This window comes from Colletes latitarsis, chromosome 11, assembly GCF_051014445.1.
Source record: "Colletes latitarsis isolate SP2378_abdomen chromosome 11, iyColLati1, whole genome shotgun sequence".
Taxonomy (NCBI): Eukaryota; Metazoa; Arthropoda; class Insecta; order Hymenoptera; family Colletidae; genus Colletes; species Colletes latitarsis.
This window is the reverse complement of record NC_135144.1, coordinates 11,333,091-11,356,709: the sequence shown is the minus strand read 5'-3', so window position 1 is coordinate 11,356,709 and position 23,619 is coordinate 11,333,091. Positions and strand designations below refer to the sequence as shown.

Sequence of the window (23,619 nt, the reverse complement as noted above, 5' to 3'; positions counted from 1 at the left end):
TAGTATCTGTATTAGACAATTATATTGCACGCTCGTTAGGTTGCGACTTAAAAACAGTTAATCTTATGTAACTAAAAATTGTCTATAAATAGTTAATCCAGAGAGTGCAATCTAAATTTTAAAAATTTGCATCCTACAAACTCGATACAACTATGAACTATTTCCGACTTAAATTTCTTGTTAAAAATTATCAATGGACTAATCGATTGTAAGCAGTTTTAATTAAGTATAAATGTTTATGCTCTTTACTCTTTTATCTCAAAGCATTGGACATCTCATTTTCTTCATTCAGATACTATTCAGACTGTTAATTAATACTCTAAATCTGTTGACTTTTTAATGTATCTTTCCAGAAATCTCGAGGACAGATAAACAATCGCAATTTTGTAATTTGCAGATGAACTAATAAATTTTGTACAAATGAATAAATAATTTAACAGTTCCACAAGTATCATGTTTATGAACGTTTTTTTGTAAATATTGCTAATATCTACATCACCTTTGTAACCTTATATTACTAATGGAGCTTCCCGTTATATTGAATAAATAAAATAAAAAAAATATTTTATTGTATCGAGGAACAGAAGGAGATATTTTGAAATTTCAGAAAAAATATTTTCCTCGGTGCAAGCACCGTGCTATCGACAAGGAAACCCGCCCCTATCGATGACCAATACTAACCTGCGCGCGCGTGCTCGCACGCAAGGGGGTGAAACTCGCATTAACAGAACCGAGCGACAAACGGCGAGAAATTTTATCCCACGCACGAATTACGGACTCGGCGTTGCACTCGTTTACAAGCATTCATTTCGAAATGTCATTTCGCAAGAATTGTATCGCGACACATGCGCGGCCCGCGTTTCAAATTCCAGCCAAAGAATAGATTTCAGCCGGTCTAAATTCAAGCTGACGCGAGCTACCCTCGTCACGAATTACCTGCGTCTCGTTCCTGTTTTTTTTTTACAAGCATGTATAATAGAAAACTCCTGTCAATCGTAAGGGTCAGACATTTGGTCAAAGTACGTTTGGAAATGTGAATTTTTTTTTATTTAAATTGGAGCAACAATACCGGAGAAGAAGTGATCAATTTGACATTTTTCTCGTACATCTTAAATAATTATTGTAACGGAATATAAAATGAATTGTAGTCTGGGTAAACTTTGAGGATAAACACAAATCTTGGTATTTCTTTTAAAAAATTGCGTGATTTTTTTCCCTCGTTCAATTTTCCCCGAATTTTTTGAATTCTTTGTTTATTTATGTTGGAACCTCGACATTGTAAAATGGGCTAGAAAACGATGATTCCTGGCCAAAATTTAATTGTTCGACTTTTATGTAAGAGCTCCATTTTTTTTGTAAACTAACAACACTCCAAAGGTTCGAAATCTGTAAATATTTATTTTTTTAGATGATTTTGTGATTAAATATAATACTATGAAGGTAACATTATTAGATTTTAAGTGAAACTATTTGTTTTAATTACTTATTATAAAATATAAAAATATAGGTTTTGTTATAATATTTCAGTTATTTATATGTGTCATAAGCATGTATTAAACCATGAACAAAGTGTGCAATTTACCGATATTTGAGTATTTGGACAATTGAATTAGATCCACACGAATTATAGGTAAAAATTTATAATTTGCAGCTATATTTTTCTGTATTTTGTACATCAGCTACTGATAAAAATGTTATTACAAATATATTTAATCGAAATCTGTTGTAGGGGCTTAGTTTATGTTAAAAAAAATTGCACTATATATCGCGTATTGAATTTTTTTAATTCAGATTGGATATCAGTAACCTCAAAAATTCTAAATTACCAGGTCTTAGAAAGATTCGATGAAATCTTGAATTTTGGCCATGTTTTCGACGCTTTCTGCCCACTATACGTCGGAGAAAAAATAATCAATTGACATCTGTCTTGTGCATCTTAAACAATTATTCCAACGCAATATAAAATAAATTGCAGGCTTCGAAAACTTTGACGATAAACCCTTAAAAATATACAAAAGTCTTGGTGTTTCTCCTTAAAAATTACGTAATTTTTTTCCTTGTCTAATCTCCCCTGAATTTTCTTAATTTTTTGCTAACTTTGTTTATTTAGGTTGCAGATAGCCTCGACATCGGAGAAAAATGATCAATTTGACATTTCTCTCGTACACCCTAAACAATTATTCCAACGCAATATAAAATAAATTTGTAATCTTCGCAAACTTTGTCGATAAACCCTTGGTATTATAAAATACATAAAAGTCTTAATATTTCTTCTAAAAAATTGCCTAATTTTTTCCCTCGTCCAATTTTCCCCGGTGCCATTCATTTGCACGAAAAATGCATGGCGATAATAACGCAAACACTCACTGCGTATGTATGGGCGACGAACGTTGGCGCGAACCAGCAAAGACACACATAGGGGTTGTTGTGCGCGGTTGCACGAATGTGGGCCAACCTTTCCATGTACCAGCAGGATTTATTTCGTGGCGGAGAATTAGCGCGATATTTATGTTGCCTGAGCGAGCCACGCCATCACGAGGCAACAACGTAGAGAAGCGTAGTATGCGATAGGTGCACGTGCACATGCACGTGCAGACCCGTACGGTTATGCATTATCCGATCTATTGGCAGCCTGAATAGTGCGTAACAACGACGCAGTACTTCAGACACTTTCAGTTAATAGACATTGTCTCGATCACGTGCTTGAAAATGTATTCTCGATATTCGAACGAAATATCCTCGACAATCACGCGTAATAAAAAATTTAAAAATTATTGGCAATTGGTCGGAAACCCATCTCTAATTAGTCGATACTCGAATCCAGACGAAATAATTGAGTGGAATCGATGTGTTCCTGTTTATTTGATATTGCCGGCCTCCCACTGTGATATACATTTGCATAAAATCTCTTGATTTCATTTATATCGTTGTGTAATATTTTTCAAAATGAGTGTTATATGTGCCAAACGATTTGAGACGGTGTTGTATCGTCGCTAGAGTGAGGATTTTTATGCAAATTCATACGTCTATTAATAGAATTAATGAAATGGAAGCTTTATGGAGGGTTATCTTAACCCCTAAATATATTTTTGTATATTAAGTATATTCTATAATTTTTTGAAAATTAAAATTTCAATCAAATGTATAATCATCGCCAAAAAGGATCTAAAACGAATACTAGAGATATATAAGTCTCGTAAGAAACCATCTTGTTATTTCTTTTTACAAACCATCGTTCTTCTAATCAAATATTCACCGATAGATCTTCCACCTTTTCATACTTTACGTTCAAAACTTACGTTGTCCAAGTATCTTCTATTTAATTGTTTAAAATAAATTGATTCAATTTTTTCACAAGTATTAACCTTTCTCTATCGGTGACCTAAGATTATTTTGTCGTATGACGCGTACACGATACTAAATTCTGCACCAAACAGAAGGCAACGATACTGTTTAGAGCTTATATTGTCATTACTATAGAATACGCTGTGAATGCAATGGTATTGTTTAGAGTTTCCACCGATAATAGAATATAATTTAGCCAATCAATATAATAGGAGGGTTGTAGAGTTCCCATCCATATTCAGTATCGTAAAATATCTCATTAATTGAATGCTGTTTGGAATATCTATTGAAACTGCTACATAATTTAGGAACTCGGTGTAAAAATAATGTTTGATTCGACGTTGTAATATGATGCGTATTTACTCTAAAAATTCATTTCGATAAATATTAATTATCAAGCCTATGTTTCTTGTTTACCAACGAAACGGAAATGTGTGAAGATACGTTGATGAATAGGCACTATACAGACGGAACGTGTATTTTCCTGCCATTTAGTGCAGAAGTAGTTAAGATAGCCAAACCGACAAAGAGACCGCCATGTTGGAAAGCATTAATTAGCATCGCTGAACAAGACGTCGTGTCAGGCGTACCTTGAACTCCGAATTCCAGTAAACTTAAAGCGTATTTCGCGAACGAAGACCGTTAATCCTGATTTCTGCCACAAACCGTGAAACATCTAAACATAAAATACCGAGCAACAATAATAGAAAATTGCGAAAGATTGAATTCGCAGTAAAATCAAATTAAACGCTATCGATTTCTCTCCCACATTTTTCATCGATAAAGTTACAATTTCCAAAGAGAAATGAATTCGATAAAATCGACGCGCGCGATTTGAATGGAAATAGAAACTCCAATATTTATTACAGTTTTGTCCGACTCTCTTTGAAACAGCCAACATCGCCCTCGATCGAAAACTCTTGTACGTTCTTTGACCTCTATCTTTCCATTTTTGAAAACCGTATTTAAACATCATAGTTTGGAGTATCGAAACACGACTTTTTGATTCTGTTCAACCTTTATATTCAATATTTGCTAGACCTCGTGCTCCCCAGCATTTGACTTCTAATTCACGAATGTGTAAACAATCAAAAATTGATCGAACGCTCGACGGTGCAAGATTTCAAATCAAACTGAAAATGTCGCTGTACGAAATTCATCGAAAATACTGCCAACGGCGATAAAACCGGTTCGAAAAATTTGTCCAATCGCTGGTCGAAGTTTGAACGCATCGAATGTCACCGTCCTTGAATTTTTACGACGCTCACAACAGAAAGAAAATAACTAGTAATGAGCATAAACTCGGAATATAAACTCTTTTTCTCTAGTCGCGCATCTAATTGTTGCACTGTTGGGACGTTAAATAGCGTTAACTAAAATTTTAAATAGGTTATTGGTCTAATAAGCAGATTATTATTTATTGGCATACAAAGGACCATCGAACAATTTAGGCTAGCACACTCATATCAAAGACTCAACAAACATACACAGAGACAGACACAAACACACATAAGCATACATATGAATACGCATAGATCAATTGTAAAGCCAGTTACATGTAGAAAACACAATAAATTACACTGTGAAATAATTATAAATTCAAATTCTTCTAGCTATCTTTCTGCTCCTTGCATCTAAACGTTAGATAGTGTCAACTAAGATTTTAAAATTATTATTTATTGGTGTACGAAAGAGACAAGATAGACACACATGACACACTGAATTTGAATTTAGAATTATTTCACAATGTAATTTATTGTGTTCTGTACACGTAACTGGCTTTACAATTGATCTGTGTTCATATGCATGCTTGTGTCTGTCTCTGTATATGTTTGTTGTGTCTTTGATATAAGTGTTCTAGCCTAAGTAGAGCCTAACTAGTTTCCTTTGTTTATTAAACCGATAACCTATTTAAAATTTTAGTTAACACTATTTAACGATCCAACAATTAGGTGCACGTCTAGAGAAATAATCATAAATTACAAATACTTGTAGCTATCCTCCTTGCATCCAACAATTGGACACAAATCTTCGCATTTTCAACATTGAATCCTGATCAGCGTGAAAGATGAACCATCGGATGTATCATAGATCATTCGAATCGAGAGTCATTCGCAGCGTCGTTACAACGAATCCAAGACGCAATGATCCCCCTTAAAGACTGGAATTTCTTCAAGAGTAATTAAACGAATTATCAGTCTGGAACGTAGCCAGCGGCCATTAGACGTTCGCGAAATTCCTGGCTGGCGTGAAAAGTGGAGTGCTGGGAATTCTTGTTGGCCCCGCGGAGGTGCCATCGACGGGCCACGGAAATCCCTGACCGTTTCTTCGCGGTTCTTTCCCTTCGCCGCGACGCCATGACGTAGCGTCGCCGCGGAAATACGGTTCATTAGATCCGATGGCAAACTTGCGAAACTATTGTCACAATTTGGCGGGGCGTAGGAAAACGGAGGGCCAGGGGGTTTGGAGGGTGATGGACCACCTTCAAGACGCTGACAAATTGGAGTGACATCGTTGACGAGTGGCGAGAGCGGGGGTTGCAGCCAGTCTGAACGAAACCAAGACACAATCGTGCCCCTCGTTCCACGTCCTCGCGGCTTGGCGAAAAGTCGAGTGGATGCGACGTCACGCTTATTCGTCTTCGTTTCTTACGCGGTGCATTCTGTCGCGACGCTACATTTGCACCGGTACTCGCGGCAAAAAGTTATTGGGATTCCTTCGGTGTTTCTTCGTTTCGTGAGATTCCTTCTCCCTGGCGGGGAGGAATCGTAGTACGGGATGAAACGTGACGGGAGTCTCGCAAAATATTACCGACGTTTTGACAGGAACGTTCCCGTTCCACTGGAAATTTTCGAAAACCGTTTGTTTCCGTGGAACGTTCTAAACGTGGCTTCGAGGGTTGTTAACCCTCGAGCAGACAACTGGTCTGTGAGAAATGCATGATAGGCAAGGCAAGGGTTAGGGTTAGAATTTCTACTGAAAACTCCAATGCAATATTCTCTATCTTAGTTAATTCTTTGAAATTGCGTTTCACATTTTAAAGGTTTAGTCTTGGTAGTTGATTCGAGTAAAAAAATGAGCAAACTATAGGATTGCTTCAAGGGGGCAGTCCCATGTGAGACCACGAAAAAATCAATTTTTCTTTTTTATTTCATGTTTTGAAAGTATATTGTATATTTAAGAATGTACTGTCAATCCTCGAGCACACAACTGGGTGTGTGAGACCCAAGGCCTTTGAAAAATGTGTGATATATCTACAAGACAAGGGTGAGGATGTCTAAACCTGGGGGAGAAAGAAGTTCAAGGGTTCTAGCAGGTATTCCACAACTAGTAGCCTTAGTCCTTGTCTAGCTGCTGAAATATTAAGCTCGCGTCCTTAAAAGTGGATCTGAGAGACCCAGTTGTGTCTGAACATCAAAAAATCAGTGCGATTCGAACATAAATGGACTTGCGCCACTTTCAAAATGTTGGATTTCCTAACCGTCTCACGATGTTACAAAAATCATCTCCAGTGAGGACTGTATATGTCTGGAGTTTCGTTTTAATTTTGGCCACGGGTTCTATAAACTAATGGTGTTTATTACACAAAGATAAGATTCGCCCCTAGGGCGAACTGTGCTTCACTCCCACCTTTCTTTTGCGGGTAAACTGCAGAGTTCAGAAACAGATCTCATAGACAACGGATCTCTGAGATATACAGGGTGTTAGGCCACCCCTGGAAAAAATTTTAATGGAGGATTCTAGAGGCCAAAATAAGACGAAAATCAAGAATGCCAATTTGTTGATGAAAGCTTCGTTAAACAGTTATTAACGTTTAAAGTTACGCCCGTACTGACTTTTTTTTTCGAAAATGCGCAAGATTTCGGGGATACGTCTATTCACCGAAAATGATTGTACTTGACCCCCGCAACCGAAAATAATTTTTTCAGAACGATTTAAAATTTTTTCTTTTCGCTGAAAAATTTAGGCATCTACCCCCTGTCGATTTCTTTTAAAAATTCGTTTTCCATTTTCAGTAATTTTATTTGACGCCTTACAGAAAAGTTGTCTAACACTTTTTTATAGGTACCCATTAGCTCTACTTCAGAAAAAAATTTCATTGAAATATATTCACAATTGTAGGCGTTATGGCTATTTGAAATTTTGACCATTTTTATGGGATTTTTCTCATTTTGCGGGGTCAAGGACCAACTTTTCGAATATTTTTGCGATTTATACATATTCTCCACCAAAATACGCGTAGTTCGCTTTTTTAAACATGAAAATCGTCCAATCCGTTCAGAAGTTATGACGTTTTAAAGATTCGCATGAAAATTCGGGAAGACATTCCTGATCAGAAATTAAATTTTCGGTAAGGAATTTTTTTCTCGAAAGTGCGTAGGAATTCGGGGGTATGTGTATTCACCAAAAATGATTATAATTGACCTCCGCAACCGAAAATAATTTTTCCAGAACGATTTGAAACTTTTCAATTTCGTCGGAAAATTTAGGCACCTACCCCATGTTGATTTTTCTTAAAAATTCCTTTTTTATTTTTAGTAATTTTGTTTGACGCCCTACAGAAAAGTTCTCTAATACTTTTTTGTAGGTACCCATAAGCTCTACTTCAGAAAAAAGTTTCATTGAAATATATTCACTATTGTAGGAGTTATGGCTGTTTGAAAATTTGTCCATTTTTATGGGGTTTTTCTCATTTTGCGGGGTCAAGGACCAATTTTTCGAATATTTTTACGATTTATACATATTCTCCACCAAAATACGCGTAGTTTGCTTTTTTAAACATTAAAATCGTCCAATCCGTTCAGGAGTTATGACGTTTTAAAGATTCGCATGAAAATTCGGGCAGACATTTCTGGCCAGAAATTAGATTTTCGGTAAGGAATTTTTTTCTCGAAACTGAGTAGGATTTCGGGGGTATGTGTAATGACCAAAAATGATTGTAATTAATCCCTGCAATCAAAAATAATTTTTTTTAAACGATTTGAAATTTTTTTTTCGAAGTAGAATATTCCTGGTCAGACATGTCATTGTCAGTAATGAATTTTTTTCTCGAAACTGAGTAGGATTTTGGGAACGTGTCTATTGACCAAAAATTATTGTAATTGCCCCCCACAACCGAAAATATTTTTTTGTGAATGATTTGAAATTTTTTAATTTATTTTTTTAATAACTTTTTAGCAAAGCCTCCATCAACAAATTGGTATTCTTGATTTTCGTCTTAGTTTGGCCTCTAGAATCCTCTATTAAAATTTTCCCCAGGAGTGGCCGAACACTCTGTATAGCACGATATAGCAAGGTCGTAAACTCGAGCAGGTATCAAAGTTTACACGTTTCAGCTACCAAAACAAGTGAATTGACAGAGATACGAGCAGCTAAGGGCCTTAGACCATAGTCAAGGCCGTACGAAGAAATGTTTCTTTATCTAGTGTCGCCATTTTTAAAAAGCCATTTTTAGAGGTATCGTAACAGGTAAAGATCTTACTCAAGTCTTTAATATCTTAATTTACCTGCTTATAATATATGCATGTAGAAAATGGAAAAAGGTAGTGCAGTTACGGACACAGAAAGACATTCAAAGAGGCACCCTCAAGCAAAATGTCATGTACGCAGCAGTAGTCGGTCCCAACCCTCAAGAGTTTAATTTACGACCTCGCTATATCGTGGCCCGGACTATACCTTTACGTTTAATACATTTAATAAAAGTGAAATTCTACTATTAAATATTGTTGTTTAAATATAAATCATACGTCCCATAGCCCTTCAATTCCAATACAAAATGAACGGCTCAAATATTTCGGGTGCCCGACGGGGTACAAATTTGGCAGTTTTTTAGCATCCTCCCCCATGTGCCCGAGCCAGCCACGACGACAGGATCCGCTATACGCCGAGATTGAATCTGCACAGTCCGGTTAAGAGGTGCAGCCCCGGGCCAAGTGTCGAAGAGACGGGGTGGGTCGGGGAAGTGGGCTTGTAGGAGGTTGTAGCCTGAAAACGGGAGAGTTGCAGAAGCATCGAGGAAAGGAGGTCAACGACGTCCTTAAGGATTTCGACGAACTCGAACGAACGGGTCTTGGACCTGGGAATGCCATCGTCGTCCCACGGTATCTTGTGAAGTATGGAAGAGGACGCGAACGGGGAAGAAAAGGCAAGGACGATCCAAAGGAATCGAAAGAACGAACCGGAGAGACATTGAGACGAAGAAAAAGGTAGCCGGTAGGAACGGTCGGGGGGCTGCGGGGGGAAAGGACGAGCAGAGCTCGGGAAAAAGCATCCTTCGACGGACCACGAGTACCTGGTCTCCCGCGGGATCCGATGCTGACCGAAAGCCAGAAATGGAAGAGAAAAGACAAACCGAGGAAGCTAAAGCTATACGGCAGTGGCCTGGCCAACGGGATGAACCGAGAAACGGAATGGGAATGAGTGCAGCCGTTTCTACCAAAAACGTCAAACTTTCTTCGCCGGAAATTCCACGATGCCCGATATTTTCGGGGAGCTTTCTCTCGCTGAAAATTTATCTGGCTAAGGGAACGTCGAAGAGGAACGCGCAGCCATCGGCCGAACGCCGTGGAAATGTATATCGGAACGAAGCAGCAAGGTGAAAAATAGAGACGATAGCGGTAGACGGGCGTGGGAGGCCGAAAGAGACGAGCAACCGTATCCGGTTCTCCGGGGATCTGATACCGACCGAAAATCTGAAACCGCAGCAAGGAGGGGAAACTGCCCCGTCAAATAAAATGAACTATTTTAGAGAAAGATATTCCCACGAATGAATTTTCATAAAAGATTTTAGAACCTCTGGCAAACAACAGATGAGGAACCGATCAGGAAATTATCATTAAAACCTACCAGGCATTAATACTGTTGGTTTGTCTCTTTCAAGAAGAGAAAGTTCTCTTTTATTCACAAAAACCACCGACGTGCGTGTTACGTTTCGCTTTTCGAGACACGAGTCAAGAGGGTGCAGCTGTGTCCCTTCCTTGGTTTATTTAGACAAATAGGATCGATCGGGTCTGTGGGTACGTGATGAATTTTTCCTCACTGACCTTTCTCATTCTGTAAGTTTCTTTCGAATTGAACAGACGTGCCCTTCCAAGTGTTTCGAATAAAAGTTAAAAAGAAATATTTGAACTGTATGTTTTATTCTTATTCCATGGCCTATTTCCAATAAATACGATCCAAACTAAACTATTGTTCAACAGTTTGCATCTTGGCAAAACAAAGTACACTGAAAATGATAGACTCGATTCGAAACGCTGCTCTAAGACTAGCCACTGGACAGAACCAGCCCAGTAAGCAGTATACTGTTTGAATCCAAGGAAACATCACTCTAACAAAGAAATACTTAAGTTTAAAATGAGTTATTATACGTGTCATAAAGATTACCTTACAATATCGCAAGTATCCAAACCGTGAATCTCAAATGTTTTCAAACTCTCTCAAACACGTTCAATTTTTGAACAACAAAATTTGAGGATGAGAGTCATAAACGTTACCTTACAATATTGTGATTATCCAAATCGTGAACTTCAAACGCTTTCAAACTCTCAAACTCTTTTAGAAATATTCCAACTAATCGATTATTCGAGTACAACTACGCAGGCGATAACGTTTGATTTTTTGTTGGAGTAAATTCTCAAGGGCAGCTTTCGATCAGAAATCTTCGGACGGATAATCTTTTTGTAAATCAAGTGCCCAAAGCGGATCAAGAATAATTCCCTGACAGAATTAGCTAAACCCTCAGCGGCCGACGCGACAAGGAAGGAAACATCGTTAACGTCAAATGCAAATCTCGTCTGAAAAAGGAATCTGGCGCGTCGTTTGATTCAAGCAGCGGCCACCCGCGAGAAGAAAGATAGCAAACGAAGGATGAAAGGCAGAGAGGAGAGCGGACACCTCGATAGAACCCGGAGATAGCGCTAGGAAATACCGTGATGGAAATGAAGATAGCGAGTAAAGAAGGAAGGTAAAGCGGCCGACGAGGGACCACGATAGAAGCAGGAATCCCGCGGGATCTGACGCTGACCGAAAGCCAGAAATAGTAGAGAAAAGACGGGTGGAGGCTAAAGCGACATGATCAGAGTGGTCGAGCGTGCTAGGAACCGGGGAATGGGAACGGTTGTTCTCGAGAAAACGTCTTCTACTTTCCGCTACCGTTTCTAATTTTCTAGATTAAATCCCAGCATAACGAATAACCTAATAAAATCCTGCCCCGAAGCATTTTCTGATCGGATGTTGGTTGAAGAAGAAAATAATATCGGAGATAGACTGACTGGGTTCTATAACAATCGTGTGGTTATCTACTTTCCGTTAAAGTTAACCTTATCCTGCTCTTCGAAACCATGAGAATCAAAATGATTCGTTGTGAAATCTTTTATTATATTTTGTCTAAAATATGCAACTTGTTCCCGTGTGTGTCGTTTCGTTTATAAAGTTTGTTTCGAAAGCAATTGTTCCATCTGCTTGTGACAGACCTCTAGATTTATATCCTTTGTCCACCGTGATGCAATTGAAAAGAAAATTTTGTCTATTCTTTGATTCAGTATTAGTACGAGCAATCTGTAAATTTGAATTTCTTCACAGATTTATACAGCTAGAACAGACGCGTAAATACAAAAATTAACTTACATATATTATTCGTTAGCAACACTTGTACTTGACAATGTACTTCCAATTTTTACATTATATATATAGAAAGTTGTGTTTTAAAGTTTATTCGTAAGATATCTTTCTCTTTTATATCGCATATTTGTCCTTAAAGTATGCATTTGATATTCAATACTTTCATTATAAACGTGCATACTTAATACTTTAAGTTCGTACAGAAAATTTACAAATTAATATTTTTAACATTTATCGGATGGAAGATAAAACGCCCTTAAAAACGAATTTTGTTTCAAGTTGATACTATAGTTAATTCCGAAGAAAACAATTATTTACGAAAAAATGGCATGGTAATTATGCGAACACCCTGTATAAAAACTTAGATTCATTTTCAATTAAATAAACAATAGTCCAGTTTTATCCCACATCAATCGTATGATCAATAGAAAGTGCTGAAACTACTTTGGGTATGTGGCGTCAAAGTAAATGTGAAAATAAACATAGAAGACAGCAAAAATTATAGTAGCTGACATAGTCATTGGATAGAGGATAAAATGCCCTTTAAAATGAGCGTTCGTACGAGACGATAGCTCAATTAGTTCCGGAGATATAGCGATTTTAGTTTCAAGTCGATCGGATGGTTAGTTTCGGAGATAGGGATTGTTTACATTTCGTTGTTGCGCTCGCGAGTTCATTGATGTCGTGCGCGCGTAGATAGTAAACAGTGCGTAGTAAATTCTTGGAAATACTACGCCGCACTAGGTCACGAGAGTCACGTACGCGAGGTAGGTCAGCACCACGCACGAAAGACAAAGAGGTCCGACTCCGCTAGACGAACACAGAGATAGTCGAATTAAGAAAAATTACCTTTTACATAAATTACGATATCTCGAAAACGGAAAGTCGGATCGACAAAAACCAAAAGCCATTTTAAAGGGGAGGCTTTGCCGCTGCCAACAGTGGTTCAATTATTAATAAATCACTAATAGTTTCAGAACTGCACGCATCTAAAGTTTTATGATTTTTAATACGCGTTAATAGGCCTTTCTAAGGCGCCGAGCGAGATTGTAGTCGAATTAAAAAAATTACCTTTTACATAAATTGCGATATCTCGAAAACGGAAAGTTGGATCGACAAAAACCAAAAGCCATTTTAAGGGGGAATGTTTGTCGCTTCCAATGGTGGCTCAATTATGCAGAAAACATGAGTAGGTTCGAAACTGCACGCGTCTAAAGTTTAACTATTTTTAATACGCGTTATTAGACTGTCCTAAGACAATGGAAACTGTAGATTCTCTCCTTTCGTCTTTGCTATACATGTATTTCCTATTTAAATCGTAAGTTAACCAGAATTTGATACCAAATTTAATCCAGCTTTTTACAAAAAAATATAAATCATTCAAACGATCAGATGACCTGTCGTGATAGGCAAAACAGACTACATATTTTTCTCAGAAAACAAACAATAAGAATAGAAATGAATATTGTAAAATTTATTATATGTATACTATAAGAAAATTCGTGAAATTAAATAGCGTTTCAATAACATTGTATGCTAGAAATTCTAGATGAAAATTTAAAAACAGTCATTTGATCGGTCGTGGTAGATTTAGTGTTAAAAAGACCTATTAGATCGTCCCATACATTCGTGCCAAGCAACATTATCATATTGAGGAGGATTAAGTTAATAAATTGGTAGGAAAAATAAAATTCATTACAATCTAAATATTTTTTCACTTTTTTTCTGAACTATTTACAAACTAAAAATAAGAAATGAATTTTATGCAATACGATAAATCATTTGAAAATGCCAACGGGTCGAAGAACAGCATCGAATAACGTTTACATGGAAAATCAAAATTTCTCAGCACCAGGAACTCTATAATTGGAATTGTAGTTATGATCGACTCAACCAATCAGACGTCGCTATTACACAATGGCCAATCAACCTGCCAAGCCATCGAGTCATCTATGATAAGTCTCTAATAGCAGGAATTCCGTGCCATAAACCATGCTTCAAACGCTTTAACGCTCCATTTAGTACAATTGATTTTTCTCGAAATGTTGATTTGTCAATTATTTCAGCCACGCGCATAGTTTGAGCAGCAAGAGCAACTCCAGAGTTCCATATTACTACCCTGGGCGCTAGCATTCCTAGGTTTTACGCTCACCTTGGGCGAACGATGAAAATTCAAACGCGAGATAGAGGCGAGAAGTCGCGGGATCAGTTCGAAGACACTTAGCCCACCCCCCGGGCTGGTAGAGAGTTTCTGAAAATGCTGAAACAATACGGCCCAACGGAAGGAAAAGGAAGTCTGCTGAAAAGGCTGAATAATTTACCGGTATGAACTGGATTCCGTCGTACAAGTTGCCAACTCCGCCCCGACATTTACGGGGAAGGAAACGGGGGTGCAATACGGGGTAGGGGTAGCAGCGTTAAAAGCAATATTCCGTAAGTATAGACTAACTTTCTCTTTTGATACTCTCGGACCGTGCTCGCGGCCACCCCAGCAAACGGTTTGCGAACTTTTCACGGGGTAAACGAAGTTCAAGATGAAACCACTCGTAGAACACGCTCGGCTAATCCAAATAATCGGCTTGCTGACGTACATACATCTCTACCGTTCGCTAGAATATCGACTAACCGTCAGTCGGTTGGAATTCTTTGATCCTGGAAACCTGCAATCAGTTTATTTCCTGATTCCGCGAGGTCGCTCGACGAAATCGCTATTTGTTATTTCGGATCCCCAGCGTGGCCCTCAAAAATATTCCCGGCTGGTCGAACCACCCGAAAAGGATCCGTTCCGCCTTCTAACGTACGCTCGTTTCCATCCGAGAATTTCCCTTCCGTCGATCGTTGAAATTTTGTATTTGACGTCGAGTGTTTAATCTTTCCGGGCCAGGGAATTTAATGTCGCCGCGGACCGCTTTTTGTTAACGTGTCCTTTCTCGAGAAGGATTTGATTCGATCCTTTCCGCCGGGACTTTCCTCTCCGCGACTGGTACGATTACTTTTTCAAATTTTTCCTCGATCCCGTCCGTCTACGTATAGCTCGGTGCTCGCTCAAACTTTTGCTTCTAGATTCTGATACGAAATTTTCAGTTTCACTGCGATTGAATGGGCGGGAAGGCTCGCTTTACGACTTGATTGCTTCCACGCAATCCACAGAAATTCAAATATTTGTGGAGGAAATGATTTCTACGTGATTTTAGACAATTTGGATAATGGGACAATTTTGTATACTTGAATATCTTGATTATTTCAAACAAATTCTATTTACAAAGAGTTGAGTTTATTTCTTCTTAATGCTTTGTCAATCGTACACTTTTTGTAAACTATACGCAGATATGTGGGTTTAGTCAAATTTTTGTGGCTTTTAGAATATGGAGATTAATAACATAAAATTGTTGAGATGGTACACACATCTAATCATGGACAAAGTTTCTTGAAATATCAAATTATAATCAACTTCTGATGAATATAGAAGTATTCAGTGATATTTTAAACAAGATGTTCTGTGTAATTTTATACAATGATTGTTACTAAAAATGACATTTCCGTAATGAAATAATTCAGAGAATAATCGATTTTCTTTAATGTAAGAACACTACATACGAAATCTTTCGAAATACATATACTTAATCGAGATTCGAACAGGCTAAACTCTATATAAGACTAACAACATAAGTGAACTGAAATATGTACAGTGTGGTTCACGAACTCTATTCACTTAAATATCGTGATTATTTTAAACAATGCGAGAAAATATTACAGGAGTTGTATGGTTTAAGAAAGTACATAATATAGTATAAATGGTATTCTTGGTATAAAAGTACTAAGGTACGTGTGCCCCAAAATTTATTGTTTCTAAAATATCCGACTGTTTTCACGAAGCGTGTTCAAAATGGCGACGAAGCATCGTAGTCTTTGAACTGTTGCGTCCCTTACATGTCTTATTGTAGCTGCAAGTACGAATTCTCACTCGTCTCAAATATCATCCTTGTCATATTATTCTTCACCAGAAATTACATGGCATGGACTATGTAAATTGTGTTATATTTTATGCATGGACTCGGAAGCAGCTACTATAAGACGTGTAAGGGATACAACAGTTCAAAGACTACGATGCATTGCCGCCATTTTGAACACGCTTCGTGAAAGCAGTCGAATATCTCAGAAACGTTAAGTTTTAGAACAAACGTACCCCAGTAGTTTTATACTCAGAATATTCCAACATATAGAAATCGAGTATAAAAAATTGGACATTTAAAAAAACAAAGTTGATATCTCTTCTACGTCTCCACTTGTAAGAATACCATTTATACCATATTATGTACCTTTTTAACTTCTTTGAATAACATTTTCTCAGATATTTTTGAAATATTTAAATGGATAGAGTTCGTGAGACACTACACGTATAATGTCTCACATCTTTCAAAAGATGCCACAGCCAAAAGGTTTGACTGTTCCTTGTTATAGGCATCACTAAACATAAGCAAATGGTCATGGAACGTTACACTGTGCAATATCATGTACAAATTGTTGAAAATTATTAGAAACATTCAAGTTCTGTTCGAGCTTGTTTTCGTGCACTTCGCGAAATTCTTAGTGCAAGTAATCGACCTTCTGAGAGAAAAACGCATCTTCGAAAGAATATCATCTAAATATGACGGTAAAGAACTTGAGGGGCAGTAGTAAGGAAAAGAAGCAATTTCTCTTAACAAAAAGAAACATGTTAGATGGAATGCAGTAATTAGCACAGTGTACAACAAAGATGGAAATTCAATTATCTTCCACTTAACACAGTCCCTTTGAGAATTCTTACTTCGCGGGGGTAACTAAAGGAATAATCTACGACACGATCAAAAAGTATTACTTAAAAAAAAAAAATCGATTTTCTGACTGCCTGGCCCCCTTAAAGGTGCGACACTCAATTTGGATGACCCTTTAGTTGGATTTTTGTTAACAGATACAAGAGCGTAGAAGTAGAATAGTTGGGTACGACTAGGAAATCTGGGAAGACACGCCGTTAAGGCGAGCAGAAATTCGCGCTTGCTAATCGGAAGAACAGTTTGCGTCCGAAATCGACCCTAACTAGAAGCAGCGAACCGACGAGCCCCGGGAGGCGCATTAACACTCTTAACACGGGCTCTCTATCGCGGCTAATGGAGGTCCCCGGTTCCAAGCGCGTCGGTCCACGGGTATGGTACTTAACCCGTACCTACCTGCGATTACCATCGGAGAAGGTATGAACGAGCAGCGGGGAGGGGAACGAACCGCCTAACCCAGGATAGTGAAACGTTCGCCGAAAGCCCAATCTGCTTCTGATTTCACTGAAACCGACACTAAAGCTTTCTATTAATCTTCATGAATATGCCTCGATTCCTTGATTTTCAATGGGATCGGAAAGAATCGACCATCGACCATAATACTCGGTTCGAACTGAAATAACAAATTCGGTTAGCCTTTGTACGTTTCGTCGTTCTAGCTGCTCGCGGGGGGAACGCGCGACCCTTCGGGGTCACCGATTTTAACGAAACTTTGTGACACGAAAATCTCCGATCCCCGTCAGTGTTCCTTCGGTCCCGGTAACGGAAAAGCTTTCTGACATAATTAAATATTACACGATTCCCCGTTAGTACCGCTTCGCTGCTCTTCCGCCCGTAGATTAATATTTCACGGAAAGTACGCGAATACGAGGAGCACCGTCGCGTGAAAAACACTTCGCAAAAATATCAGGGAGACCCACCGGAGCTGGAAATTCAATTTGACACGCTTCTTTATATTCAATAAAGATGAAGAAGTCCCGCTGCGTCTGCACGTTTGTGTCCCCGGGATGAAACGCAGGTGGACCCACTTAACCAATACAGTCGCGGAGGAGAGGCGAAAATATATATAATACTTTAAGGAGGGAGATCTTCTAGCAAAGTACACGGAAAAATAGGCATTCTTTATGAATTCTTCACGACGAAACGACCGAGACTTTTTCGACGAGAAAACCGACCATTGTTTGTGCATAAAAGATATTTTCCTTATTACTCGAGAATAGTAATTCTGAACAATTCTTCTGCCTTGGTTTCAACAATATACTTCTATTAATATTCGAACATCGTTTTATTAAAAAATTTGTCCGTCGATAATTTGTAATAGTAAATTTGAATTAACTTTTGTACAGTATAACATTCGTTATAATTCATAATAACATAAATTTTATTTATTTAACGTGACAAAAATATTTGGACGCGTGACATATTTAGAAATATAATGTTGAGCAGTACGAGCTTGTTAGCAAAAATGTTTTCAATATTAGATGTATTTTGAAGGTTCAGGATAAACTTGGGATAGGTTTCGTACAGGTTTAGGCCACATCGGAGGCAGCTGACTGAAAGCAATCAATTAGATGGGTTCCGGTTTGATATGGGTTGGTTTGTGTTGTAACAAGTTGATATATTTATAATACATATGTAAACTTGAACCAAACTTTGATGAAATTTAACGCAAATCAAACCCAAACCCATTTAATCGTTAGACGGCCGCGTCCACGGCTCGATTGGATTAATAGAACTAATCTGTACCTAATCAAAACGTACCACAAACATTACAAATACATTTAGTGCTATTCTGCACACCGACGACGAGTATATTTAGGCGAGTTAGCCTGTAACGACTCGATTTGTAGATTACGAACATTTTTATCTACTCCCTGAGTGTTCCAGAACAAAGAGGCAATCTAGTAGACTTGGATTTTTATGCAAATGCATTTTTATTAGAAACGGATCGACAATCATACCAATTTAGTTTTCATCTTAATCAGTTAGTCTGAAGAATTCTTAGCGTAGACGTGTAAAAGTACAAAATTAATTCGATTCAATAACCGAAAAATGTTTTAATAAAAAATCGAAGTTAATTATATAGCAATATTGCGAGCATATTTTGTACAGTCCCGTACATGTTGGCATATTATTCACGCATATTTGGCGAGTGTCTTTTGAGTCGTAGCTTATAAAAACTACATTAATTGCACCGATCAGCATATTTGTTCGAAAACATGTTTGCAAGAGGAACGCGTTGGAAGTTTCCACTTGAGATATTTCTGCAAATATACGTAATTTTGCAAACCAGCTATTCTCTGCGCTATACACAGGCTCATTCGCGGAGTCGCAAGAAAATTGATGTATTTTGTCTATTGATTTTTTTATGTTCGTGTGCGTCAAACACTGATTCATCTCCAACACGGGCACGATGGATATTTTGGTTCTCGCAGCATGTATAAGTTTCTGCGCCGATTTTAATGACCGTAGCCGCTATAATACGTAATAATGAGGCTCAGCCCTCATTAACAACATATGTGGTAATATCTGCAGCGATTTCAACAATTTTCACGCCACTTAGAACCATTTTTCCGTGCTATCTTCCACGCAAGGAAATTATAACTATCATTATCGTTTCAAATATGGGCAAAATATTAATCGCGATTAACGATCACATTTCTTTTAATTGTTAGTCAATGGAATAAACGTTTTATATGTGTTTTCTATACTATAAATGCATAACCCTTTAGTATTAATCTGATTCGCTATCAAGAGCTTATCAAATAAAAACATGGCGAAGAAGGCAGCATTAAATGTTAAAATTATAAAAGAGAAGCAAGAAAATGTACTTTTCTGCGAAAGATTCTAAGATTTCGATCGAATCTATTTACGAGTTATTTGTTATTCGATAAACGGTCTTCGAATTCGGATTAAAGGACACTTGAGAAGTTTTATTGAATAAAAATCAGTAATCTAGCCACCGTTTGACCAAAAAGTCTCGAATCGCTGCTGCAGCACCGATACATGCGGTAAAAGAGTAAATCTCCAGTAATAGGATTACACTCTGTCAAGCAGCAGATTTCGACTAGATATTGCACTGGTTGGAACACTCAATATTTGACAACTAGAATTAACGTTTCTACAATTTCATCCGGGTATCGATTCGTTGGAACGACATTATCCGCGGTCATCGATGTTTGCTACAATCCGCGGAGACGCTGTGGAAAATTCATGAATATTTGTTATATTAAGTCGTCTCACAAATTCGTGTCTTAGATGGTTAACACGCTGACACACCAATTTTCCATGTCCAAAGATGTCCTCGACATTCGTTTAAATTATAGAAACATGGAAATATTCGATAACTCAATTGTAAACGATATTGCAAAGATATTGTAAGCTTAAAGTGTCGGTCACCAGTGGCCACCGTGGCAATCAACGTGTTAATCGTATTATCGTTAACCTCCCTATTCTTTGAAATTCTATCCATCATGCTACATTGTAGAGTCAGGTGCCCTAATATGGAATGCTTTTTTTTTATACAAATGTTTCACTTGCTTGCAGAACTTTTATAAAAACTTCAATATCACGAATTTATAAGAAATTATATTCTCTTTTACTTCTATGTTTACGTTTTTTTACTGGAGTCCTCGTTTTCCATATTAGACTTATAGTGCTTGTAATATGAAATATTATATGTGCTTAATATGGAACAGCATAATAAATCTAAAATCAAGAATACCAATTTGTTGATTGAAGCTTCGTTAAAAAGTTATTAACGTTTAAAGCTCTAAAAAAAAAAATTTCTCCACATACTCAAATTTTTTTCTCGAAAGTGCGTAGGATTTCGGGGGTATGTCTATTCACCAAAAATGATTGTAATTAATCCCTGCAATCAAAAATAATTTTTTTTAAACGATTTGAAATTTTTTTTTCGAAGTAGAATATTCCTGGTCAGACATTCACCTTATTATGTATAATATTAAGTCGAAGATCACCTTGTAAAAACTTACTTTGGAATTCGGGCATATGCACGCTGGTTGCAACAAATGACAATCATAATCGATTGCATTAATCGCCCATAGATGGCAAAATCACGATTCTTTAAATATTGTGGTGTTCCAAATTAGGAACGTATACCATATTAGAGCAACTGACCCTGTAATTTACGACCTCTTTATATCTTGGTTTCTATAATAGATCGTTGCGTAGAAACTGTTCCACTGTCTGGATTCCATCTAAAAAGTGTCCTACCGAGAGTTCACGTTTCCTACTGCCGTTTAGTTCTATATTCAGCTTCCGGTCTGGGTTGCTCGTTGGGCTCGTAGCTCGTGCGCTCGTATCGGTAGGAAGGTTAGAAACGATAGATCTGCCAACCCTCCGTTCTCCGAGATTCGCTCTCTTACGTGGTCTTTTCTTCGCCATAAATCTCGTGGTTCACTTTCAGCTTGGATTGCCTCGCCCGAACGAAGAACGTCTAATTAGCTTTCTATCCAATTACCAGCATCGACAGTGAACGAAACGCGAACGATCGAGGGAAACAACGAAATTAGCGTGTCACCAGAGTGGGCGACGATCTTGTCAAAGGCTAGACTACCAGTCTAAGGGACATTTTGTCTTTATTACAAAGTAAAGAACCTTTTTCTTACTTCGATGCTCCATACAATGTATTCGAAACAACGGAAGATTTCATGACAACCTTACAAAAATTCTTTCATTTTAATGATACAATAATGATATAGTGGTATGAGACTGAACATTGCTAAATTCGTATTATAAGGTCCTCTCGAAGCTCTGATACTATATTTTTGTATTATTAATACTATATTCTGTTTTAGCTGTATAAGTTTGTAAAAAAGGACATTGCTCGTTAAAATGTATTATTCAAAAATAGTAATAATGATACTATATTTTTGTATTATTTTAGTACTTTATATGCGGCTAAGAGAGAATACAAAAATATAAAAACATTAAATTTATCGACGAGACAAGAAATAGTGTAAAATATTTTGAGATCGTCAGCAAACTGTAAGGATTTGCAATGTTGGAAACTGTATGTAAATCATTTTATAAAATATAGATGATACGATATAATAAATAAAAATTTCTATCTTTTTGGCGTCGTGACTTTACTTTTATCGTTTCGAAACTTCGTGAATGGTTCATCAACGTTGTGTAATTTCAGTAATCACGCGCAACGAAACAAGAGGAGCGTTTCATCGATAAGTAATGCTGCGGATATCCGGGTAGGGACAGAGTACCGTCAGCATATTCGAATTTTAGGACGTAGCCGGGTATATCATCCACGGGAACGGGCACGTAAAACAAAATGAAAAATCGAATCTCGATTAAACCGTTCTCCGCGGGCCGGGCGTCGTAAGGGTGGTACCGCCCTTGCCGCGTCGCTTCACTCATCGTTCACATTTCCTCCCCGAATCCTTCTTATTCGCGGCATTATCATAATGCCATCGGCCGCTACGTGACAGGAAAGACGTATTATCGTGGCTCGCTCCAGTTTTCCGATCCTCTTTGCGAGCTTATCGTGCTTGCTTTAAAATGAATGCGAATTAGCGTTCTCCTTGTCTCCTCTGTGTTCCATCCGGACGATGATGGAGACTCCGCCCGGAAGAGGGACGACCCTCTACGTTATGTTTACGGGAAACGAAATAAAGAACGAACGGGGACTACGCTTTCCCAACGAAAAATAAATGAGTTTTCATCCAGTTATTTTTTATTCAAACTACCGAGTTGCATTTTTGTCGATAAGCCTTATCCATCTTAACTGTGCCTAGGTACACGATTCTATCGTTCGATATCTTAAAAACAAAAGTTACTTCTTTCTGTTACGTGGAACAAGATTCTAGAATAGAAAGTGATTCCTGTTAATATAAATGAAACATATAATACAGGAGGATATAAACGGATTTACATAGATAGCAACAGATCATCCTAGAAATCTATTTAACCCCTTGACGTACGATTCAATTTCAAATAATTTCTCAAACGTATACTATTTAATTTTGTTTGTTCGTACAAGGAATGGCCACGGAAAAAGAATAGATTTGTTTTATGAATACTTCGTAAATGTAAAAATGTGTTGATTTTAATACACAAGACTTGACGAGTGAGTAGCCTTATGATTGTGAAACTTGACATCAAGAACTTATAACGAGTCAGATTCGTCATTGTACGATAAGGGGTTAATCATAACGACCTCGTTGTTGACGCGACGTTAAGCTTTCAATTAAAAAAAAAATATTCTAAAATAAAAATCTTTCAAACAAACCAAACAAGAAGCTTCTTCGATTGTTAAAAACGAAGTCATTCGGGTGACCCTGTTTCGAACGTTCCACTCTCACCTTGCAAAGAGGAATGCACGATTGTCAAGAACCTCGTGTAATATTAAAAAGATCTCGAGTAACCTTTAAGCGTCGTTTCCCCGGATCGAGCTCGAATCCCGAAATTATTAAAAGTGGATCGTCGCGAAGTCTAACTTCATTAACCCACTGAAGCCGCATGAATAATGCGGTGTGACCCAGTACCACGCAGCCGAGAGCATCGAACCAGCATCCGTTGGACGAGGTTCGGGTACGTTTCGACAGAAATAACTTCTCCTATTACGCCGTGGATTCCGTTCGAACATATACGTTATACACGTTACATTAACCTAAGAGGTCTGAGGGTGGCTTACATCGATACTTGCAAGAATTTTCAAAGAGTTTCCTCTCGGTAACGTCTAAACGTGTTGAATTCCTGTCGGCACGGCGCGGCGGCTACCAGCAGGAACGAGAACGGAAGCGGATAGTTGGCAGGATGCCAGACGACACCCCCCCAAAACTTCTTTCTCGCTCAGCCATTCCCG

The 23,619-nt window shown here is 37.8% G+C and overlaps 1 protein-coding gene across 5 annotated transcripts in view; it reads right to left on the bottom strand.

The window, feature by feature from the left end:
• Positions 1-23,619, bottom strand: part of LOC143348051 (uncharacterized) — a 364,443-nt gene that overhangs the window by 270,034 nt on the left and 70,790 nt on the right. Inside the window, exon 1 of one of the 5 annotated variants that reach the window (XM_076777843.1) lies at positions 2,368-2,460. The exons of 3 other annotated variants lie outside the window; for them this stretch is intronic. The gene's annotated coding sequence lies outside the window, so the exon portion shown is untranslated. Of the gene's footprint in view, positions 1-2,367; positions 2,461-23,619 lie in introns of those variants that run through there. One more of the 5 variants, XM_076777844.1, reaches the window with a different exon arrangement.